This window comes from Strigops habroptila, chromosome 8 (genome assembly GCF_004027225.2).
Source record: "Strigops habroptila isolate Jane chromosome 8, bStrHab1.2.pri, whole genome shotgun sequence".
NCBI lineage: Eukaryota > Metazoa > Chordata > Aves > Psittaciformes > Psittacidae > Strigops > Strigops habroptila.
The window spans coordinates 51,921,848-51,930,203 of record NC_044284.2 but is presented as its reverse complement, the minus strand read 5'-3'; the positions used below and the strand labels follow the sequence as shown (position 1 = coordinate 51,930,203).

Below are 8,356 nucleotides of genomic sequence, written 5' to 3'. Positions count from 1 at the left end.
GTTATCAGCACCGGCAGCATCGACCTGACCCGGAACGAAGCAATGCCGTGAGCCCTGATGACACCCCCCCCTCCCGGTGGCCGCAGCACTCAGCAAAGGGAATGGGGTCTTGCCCCGCCGCCGCCGATGCGAAGGGGGCGGCCGGTGCGCACTCAGCGGGCCGGGCACCGCGGACCCGGCGCGGCGGCGGCGTCGAGGCGCGGCCACGCGGCGGGGTAGGGCGAGGGGGCGGTGCGGCAGCGCGGAACTACAAACCCCAGCGTGCCCCGCGCGGCGGCGAGCGGCGTGCGCCTGCGCCAGGGGGCGAGGCGGAGAGGAAGCCCCGCCCCTGGCGGCGGCAGGCGGCGCTGCGGTTGGCCGGCGGCGCTGCCGCTCAGAGCGGGGTCGGGGGTCAGAGTGCGCGGAGGTGAGTGGCGGTGTTGGGGACTCGTGGTGCGGAGTGTGTGCGGGGCGGGGGGGCAGGGCCGGCCCGGGGCGGCCCCCGCCGCGGGGGGGGGAACGGCGCCGCCGGGCAGCGGGCGGAGGCACGGCCGCGGCGGGGCCCGGCCGGCGCGGGGGCCCGGCAGGCCTGGCGGAGGCGTGGGGCCGCCGTGGCCCGGGGCGGGGGGTGGAGGCCTGGCCCGGAGCGGGGGGGGGGGAAATGAGGGGGGCGCGGCCTGGCCTCCCCCCCCGCCTCGCTCCGCGGTGTCGGGGCCTGCGCCGGGGCGGCGGCCCGCGGCCGGGGGTGCGGGGCGGTGAGCCGGGCTGCGGGCCGGGCCGGGGAGGCGCCGGGGGTGTGGGGAGGCCGGGGGGGGCGGCCCCGGCTCGAGGGGAGGGCGCGGGGCGGCGGCGGGCGGGCGTGGTGGCGCTTCGTCCGCTCGACGCCGAGCCCCGGGTCCGCTGCGCCGGAGCGCGGGGCTGCCGGGGCCTCCGCTCTCCCGGCTGTACTTCGGGGGAAGTGTCGAGGGTGGCGGCGGCCCCCCGGGTCCCAGGCCGAGCGGGATCCGTTGCTGTTGGGGCAGGAGGAAGGGAGAGCCCGCTATGTGCCTGGCGGGTGTGCGCAGAGGGAGCAAGAGGCAGCAGCAATGGGGACTTTCATGTTCCTTTAGGATGTGGAGGTTCCTAGATGGAAGTGATGGGGGAGTTTGGTTTGGTTGGGGTTTTCTTTTTCCCTTCTATTTTTTTTATGCTGTGAGATTGAACTTGTCACCTGTCTTGGATCTTGAGACTGGAGTAAACTTGAGAAGGCTTAGAAGTGCAGGATCTATTTACTTGTTTTCTGACTGGCAGTAGGAATTCCTTCTTTTCTTGCTGCTATACTGTTACAGGTGTTTCTTCTAAGCTGCTGTGCTGTTACAGGTGTCTCTTCTAAGCTGAGATGTATGAAAAGGTGTTGTCATTTACTCCTCACGTTCTGTCTTTCACAAGTCCTGTGTCTGGTGGTTTTACATGATCATTGCTGGCCTGTTTGCTAATAAGTCTGGCATTTGTTTTACTATTTCTTTACTTGTCTGCTTTCCTTATTGAGCTTTTGGGTTCAGAAGTGGGCGGATTGACAGCTCCTGCTTAGTCCAAACTCTTTACATTCTTTCAGCTGCGATGCAAAGGACCAGCAGATTTTCTAACAGGTTAATGCTTGCACTGTGCATTGGGAAGGATGAGGTGCGCAGGGCACTGGGCAGGTACATCTCAATGGCACATGTCCCATCAGGTGCTGTTAGTTGTTTGAGGATTTTATATATTTCATTTTTTTGATGGTAACTGGAATTTTTTTTATCTTTTAGTTGCTGCTTGCAGCCTTGTAGCATCTCGTATCACTTCATGTTAAAAGTTGATGTTTGAACTGAATGTGTTTCCAAGAATGAATTATTCTGAAGTGATGTGTTAGAAGTCCAGTTGGTTACTTTTCAGTGTGTGGGCTCGGGAAATTTGATTTCAGATGGTTTTGGTTCTTTTTTTCAAGTACTGAATTCTGGCCTTTGCAACTGGATTTTCATGTTCATTTATAGTGTGTTAATTTAATGCTTGTCTTGTTTCAAAGAGTGGCCCTTTCACGGTTCTTGTTCGTCTCAAACTTTGGGTTTCTCTATATGAATGATGTGTTTGGGGGGTTGGGGGTGGGTTTTGGGGTTTTTTTTAAGTTAGTGCGTATAGCCAGACATATAGCCAGACAGATTTGAGTGTTACCAAAATCCCAAAGGAGAAACCCATTAAAGCATTAAAAAGAAAATGCTTATGTGCTTGCTGCTAAATAAAGAAGTCCTTGGATTGAGTATACACTGATATGAGCTGAAGTGTCTGCCCTGCAGTTGAGAGATACCCAACTTCAGTTTGATTCCTTTAGGAGGCCTGATCACAGCTGTTTCAGTGCTTATCTTGTTTTGGCTCTGTTAACTTTGGTAGGCCTTCATTTTATTTTCTTTTCTTATTTTGTTTTTTTTCCCCCTTAAATTTTGGATGAGGCTGAAATGTGTGAAGCTTTTGCACTTGACTGCCCCTGTATCGATCCAGCAGCCACCTCCAGTCGAGGGCCACCAGACTGTAGAGTGCAGTTCAGGTGGACAGTATGGATAGGACTGGCCTTGTGGCTGTGTTTATAGGAGAACACTCAAGGCTATTAAACAACTATGCATTTATCACAAGTGTGTCCTTGGATCTGAAGCATGCGTTTTTGCTAGAAATGATCATCCTGAGTGTTTTACTCTGGGACTGCTGAGCTAACATACCAGCATGGTACAATGGCAAACAGGGGAGTGAGGGGAGAAAAGGACAAGCTGTGACTCTCGAAGTGTAATCTAGAGCAGAGGTGCTGGCTGTTGCTGCTAGATACCATTTGGCAACTTTCCTCTCCCCTAAGAGAAGTTACCTGTGCTGGCCAAATGCTGATTGAGAAGTTGTATTCTCTCCAGATACATTGTGCAGATACTTTACTCTGACCCACCCCCCAAAAAAGTTGTTTTTTTTAATTCAACTGCATTTTTTACAGTTGTTATATTCTTTCTGTGGTTGAATATTAGGCTCAACATCTTCCCTGGCTGGTTTTCCAGGCTCACTGAGACGGGGTTGTCTGGAAACCATGCGCCATTGTAGTTGCTACTCTGCTTGGAGCATTTGCCTGTCTACCAGGACAGAGCTTTGGCAGAGTACAGACTTTCTTTTAACATTTCTGGAGTTCATTTGTGAAGATCAAAAGTGACCAATGTGTTGAGCAATGCAAGTGGTGTCTCCCCGAATCCGGACTGAGATTCATTTGGCACTCTCATGCATTACCCTTCAAGTTCATTCTTCAGATAACGAAGGTGTTCGGCTATAGAAGTGGTTTGGACAACTATGGCATTCATGTGTGTGAAAATCAAGTAATTATGCGTGCTAGATTCCATTAAACAAAGGGTGGCCTGCTATGTCTCCTTTCCACTAAATTAGGCCAATATGTAATAGTAGCTTTTACTGACTAGAAGCGTAGTAGCTACAAATCTCTTACTTCTGGCACTGGGAGCTCTGCTGTGGATTGAGAGCACCGAAATGCCGTAAATTTCAGAACTTGCTTCAAAGACTGGAGCTGGGAAAGTTTGAATGAAAACTGAGATGTGTTATTTTTTGACAGCGAATGGATTGACCATTGGAACGAGCTGTCTGAAGGTAGTGGGGAGCCTCCATGCTTGCTGCTGCAATTCAAGGCCAGAAACTTTTCCTGAAAGGTGTTCAAGCCTTTGGGCTCAATTCAGGAGTGATGAAGTGGAAACTTTATGGCCAGCATTATGTGAGGTTCAGGCAGGATGGTCCAGTGGGCTTCTTGGCTTCGAGTTTTATGTGTTCATGCTGCTAGAGCTCAGATACCTTCTCCATTTCCTGCAAAGTGCCATACCATCCCACGTGTCAGTCCTGTTCTGAGTATGCGCCTTGGTGAATGGCTGAGCCAACCAACAGCTCCCAATGGTTCATCTTCCTCCCACTTCTGGCAGTGTGAGCCCATCCTCTCCTTTGAGCTTTGGCACTCACCCAGCCTGTCCCTGAGCTGATTCATCCCACTAAACCAGCAGGAAACTATCTTGTTTTAATTGTGTTTTATTCTGGCTCCATTAGTCCTTTTATAGGTTCCTGAGGTTGAATCGTCTCAGAGAGGGGCCAGACAAGCTCAGGAGCTGGTGTAAAGTAATCAGCAGGAGAGTAAGATGGAGAGGGAAGGCCAGGCCTGCCTCCTTTTGGTTTCCCAGAACTATTGTCGTGGTTAACCCCCTTTTGTATAGCTTCACCCTGGAGCATTTTCTTATGGCTCCCATGCAGAGGCAGGAGACTGGACTAAAGGATTCTTGGTCTGATCCTCTGCAAATGTTCTTTTCCTTAATACCAAATCTGCTCTTCCACTGCAGCTTTTCTTTTTCCATACACATCTCTGTTGTTGCTTCCTTGTTTTAATTTTTGTTGTTTCCTTCCTCTACATTTCCTCTAAGTGACCAGTCCTTTACTGCGTGGAACTTCTTCAGACTCCAGCTTAGACCCATTTGCCTATCCACAGTTACTCTTGGAGATGGTTTAAAAATACGCAGCAGAACCTGTCTTAGGAGACCAGTCACAAAAAATGGGTTGCCTGGCAGAGGTGGCCTAATAAAATTGGAGTGGAATTGTACCGTGCATCTTTGGGACAGCTTCTGGTTGGTCTGTTTGGATGAGTTCAAGTGTGGAAGTCTCATGTGTGTTTCACTGTGTTGTCAAGTGAACTGAGATGTGTTTGTTTCCCAGCCTCATAGGGTGCACTAGCTCCAGGAAGTGCTTCCCTAACTAATCAGCGCTTTCTTCGCTCATTGTGATCTCACAAGCCATTGCGTCTGTGGTGTCACAATGGAAGAGATTCTGGTGCTGTGACATAGCTGACATATCTGGTGATGCCTATGACATATCAGCCAAGGAATGCAGCGGGAAGAATGAGCTCAAGAACGGGAGAGACCTTCCTTAATCCAAGAGTGCCCTCCATCCTTTACTCAACCCTTTCCGTGTTCACTTATGTCCTCCATAATGGCCAATATAGAGGGAAGCTGGTGCCTATATAGAGTGAATTGGGGTTTTTTAATTGAACTACTGAGATGCAAATACCTCCCAGATGAGTGGTTGCCTGACTTTGCTCCTGTAACCCTCATCCTTCTCTGCTCTTACCCTCACTTGTTGTATTGCATCTAATTTTAGACTGTAAGTTCTTGAGAACAGGGACCTCTTCATCTGTAGTGAGAAGAGGCTGGGTGCGATTGTGGAGTGCTGTAAAAACAAAATGATTGCTGCCAAGTTGTATCCGAGCTGAGTAATGATGGGACAGCATATAGGCATCCTGTGGCAATGCTTGGGAAAAGTATGTTATGAATTTTCCAAAACACAGGCTTGGTTGTCTAGCAGTGCCAGAGACAAACCCAGCCGAAAGTGAAGGAAGTGCAACCATGAAGTGTACTGGATTCATGTTCAAGGAATGATACCATGAGGTTAACGAAGTAAAGAAGCAAATTTACCTGTCTAAAACTATGTGACATTATTAAAATGGTTCTGAAAGCTTTGTGTTTTGTTGTTTGTTTTACTTTATGTATTTTTTCTGGCTTTGTTTTGTTGGTTTTTTTCCAAGTTTGGATCATGAGAGTGGATAAGCTGCTTTTGTTCATAGTCTCTTGTTTCCTGCCTTGCAGGCAGGCCAGGCGCTGTCATTTTTGGACTGTTGTTCACATAATAAAACACTTGGGTTTAGCTTAAGGTTGATTTTTAAAAAAATCTATGGAGTTATCTCTATTGTTCTTCAGTTAGATCTTCACACAACTGAAATATGGGCTCACATTTGACCTCTGAGTATGCATTTGAACAGCTACCAAAATGGAAGTTTGTTATACTCTGTTCCAGGTGTTCCTAAATGTATGCAGTTTTGTTCTACAAAAAGCATCTTTATTACCCTATCTTTTTACTCTTTATAATTTAATAAAACAAGACCCTATAATTTAATAAAGTAAGAGAAACCTGACTTATATTTTGGATTGGTTTTGGCTGCTCTAGCCTTAAGTTCAGTTGTCTGTAGGAGACCAGGAGTCACAGCTGCCCCTACCCAGGCTTTGCACAGGGAATAAAATGAAGCATGAAACTCCCAAAGCTTGCTTGCTTTTATTTTTTAACTTTAGTTTGTCTTGTCATTTAGATTAGTGTGGGGTTTTTTGGTTTTGAGTATGTTGGAGGGGCCATATTGCTATAACAAAGTAATTAATGTGTAAATGGAGGCTCTCATAAAACATAATTTCTTGGGTCGCTCTTCCAACCTGAACTTAAGTGTTTGTTTTCTTGCCTCCTCCCTTATCAGCTTATCAAACTGGACAGTGCAGGGGAGCATTTTGGGGTTAAAGGCAAGCTGTTAAAGTCATGCCTTCTCTTGCTGCCATATACTTTAATTAGATGTGGTTGTAAAAGGTAAATATTATGTTACGTGCAAAGAGCCCATTAGCTGAAGTTCATAGGCTCATTCATCTGTCCATTGATGAATTTGAATCCTCTGCACATGGTGCACATCTCTGGCTCTGGGGCTGTCCTGCAGGTAGGAGAGAACGCATGCAGTGCCCTGCTGGCTTTTGTCACCAGTGTTCTTCACATGGCAGGAGTTCCTTGCTGCTTGTGGTTGCCCCTAAGCAGCTTCCCCAGTGGGAAGCTTGGAGCATGGTGGCCACCGATGCAGATTCTCTACTTCCTACTCGGTGGGAAGCCCATGGGAAGCCGGTGGCTGCAGCTGGCATTTGCCTCTCTTGGCTTTCCTCACTCGCTCGTAGTCAAAACTGTCGTGATTTAGTATCATGTTCTTGGACCACTAAACAAGCAAGAGCTGTGGTCAGCCCGAGCTTGTCCTCTTACCTGCAGGTAACTGATGTCCAGATCAGATGTTTTTAATAATGACTTTTAAAGACAGTTGTTGATGAGATGGTGTCACGTGTGGCACATGCTGCTATATAGCACATAACACAAACTTTATCTTCCAGCTGAACCCCACCACACGTGGCCGTTTCCCATGTTATTGGGTGTTGCAAATGTAAAGTGCTGTCACATTTTCCTAGGTCTGTGTACAATCTGTCAAAATAATTCCTGAGGTCCAGCCTCAGTTTGTGGTCCCGTTACGTTTCATATGTATCTGTGTAAGGAATCAGAGCTGTGTGACATGAAATATTAACCTAGTAGTGCTGAATGCCAGATGTGACAGCTTGCCCTGTCTGAGATTATAATCTGATCCTGTCTGCGTAAGAAATATGTATGTGGTGTTTTACATAGGCTTGGAAATGGAATCACTGAACATGTGGATTTATATGGATAGAGCTGGGTTTCTGATTTTTGAAGCTGCATTGCTTGCATTGTTGTCTGTTGGAAAAAAAATACAGGATAATTACTAGTGCTTTGCATTGTCATAGCCGTTATAAATGCTTTACATGACTTCTAATAAAGTCTGTTTGCTCACCAGCTATCTCATGCTCTGACCTTGCCAAAGAAGATGATGTGAGGTCTTCCCAGGGCACCTAGAGCAGTGTCTGGGTAAACATGCAGTTAAAACTTCATTTGGCTGAAGGTGCAGAGTTTGCAGTGGGGTTGCCCTTATTTGTATGCCATCTGTGTAGGGGAATCAGCATGCAATACCCCACTCGTGCACCTTTGTTTAGAGCATTGCTCCCTCTGCTACACGGGAGAATAGAGAGGGAGGCTGATTTTAGTATGGAGACCCTGATCCTGTCGTTAGATACAGACCACCTGCAGAGACTGTAATGTAAACAGGTGCTACATACTGGTTGTTATTCCCTGTGCTGATGTCCCACGGTACCTGTGGGACACAGACCTGCCGGGGTCTGGAGTGGTGCTGCCGTGTCTGCATGGTGACGTGCCTGAATCCTGCCCAGATGGCTGGTTTACCTTTGCTGTGTGGCTCCGTGGCTCAGGATCCTCTGCACTACTGTGCACGGTGTGGACCAGCCCGAAGATTTGTGGGGTTCATGTCTGATGCCCTGGTCTTGCCGGTTAAGATAAATCAGAGAGGTACTGATGTTGCTGCACGTGGGTGGATTATATATGTTTTATTGCCTGTGTTTGATATAGGGGTTGGAGCCTGCCTGCCTCCCCCACTCCAACTGTGTGTTTTACTTTATGCAGTAGGCTAAAGACCAGGTTTTACTGCAACTAACTTACAAGCTGCTTTGTTCTGAGATACTATGTTTGCTGTAATGTGCCTTCAGATTCATAGCTGGTAGGTTGAAGATTTAAAGCACATATATCTTAAATATCTCTTATCTGATAAAGTATGTATATCATCTGGAACAAGTTAGAAATGAATATAACTTCTATTTGGGCTGTAATGCCTTTATTAATGACAGTAAAAGCTGTAGAT

At 47.9% G+C, this 8,356-nt stretch overlaps 1 protein-coding gene across 6 annotated transcripts in view; it reads left to right on the top strand.

Annotated features, from left to right (window-relative positions):
* The first annotated feature begins 319 nt into the window (after nucleotides 1–319).
* The window catches only part of ERI3 (ERI1 exoribonuclease family member 3), a 131,748-nt gene continuing 123,711 nt past the window's right edge, over nucleotides 320–8,356 (top strand). For 5 of the 6 annotated variants that reach the window (XR_003992513.1, XR_003992512.1, XM_030493875.1 and 2 more), the window contains exon 1: nucleotides 325–406. The gene's annotated coding sequence lies outside the window, so the exon portion shown is untranslated. Of the gene's footprint in view, nucleotides 407–8,356 lie in introns of all 6 variants that reach the window. The other variant, XM_030493874.1, reaches the window with a different exon arrangement.